Source organism: Triticum dicoccoides, chromosome 7A (assembly GCF_002162155.2).
Source record: "Triticum dicoccoides isolate Atlit2015 ecotype Zavitan chromosome 7A, WEW_v2.0, whole genome shotgun sequence".
In the NCBI taxonomy this organism is placed as follows: Eukaryota; Viridiplantae; Streptophyta; class Magnoliopsida; order Poales; family Poaceae; genus Triticum; species Triticum dicoccoides.
In genome coordinates this window covers 60,697,597-60,698,200 of record NC_041392.1, presented here as the reverse complement: position 1 = coordinate 60,698,200, position 604 = coordinate 60,697,597, and positions in this window count along the sequence as shown.

The following is a 604-nucleotide window of genomic DNA, read 5'->3' as shown; positions in this document are numbered from 1 at the left end:
GAATTGCACTAGGGTTTGGGGGGCAGCCCCCCTTTCCTTCTCTCCTCCTCATCCTTCCCTCCTTCTCCTACTAGGAATTGGAAAGAGGGGAATCCTACTTGGACTGGGGAGTCCTAATAGGATTCCCCACACCTGGCATGCCCCCTTGGGCCGGCCACCTCTTCCCTCCCCTCCTTTATATACGTGGCCATGTGCGGTGCCCCTCTCCACAGTTACACACATCGGTCATATCGTCATAGTGCTTAGGCGAAGCCCTATGCCGGTAACTTCATCATCACCATCACCACACCGCCGTGCTGACGAAACTCTCCCTCGGACTCAACTGGATCAAGAGTACGACGGACGTCACCGAGCTAAACGTGTGCTGATCGCGGAGGTGCCGTACATTCAGTACTTGGATCGGTTGGATCGCGAAGACGTTCGACTACATCAACCGCGTTACTAAACACTTCCGCTTTCAGTCTACGAGGGTACGCATGGACACACTCTACCCGCTCGTTGCTACGCTTCTCCTAGATAGATCTTGCGTGATCGTAGGCAAAAAATTTGAAATACTACATTCCCCAACAAGAAACTTAGAGTACAAGGCTCGCTGGATCCCCCT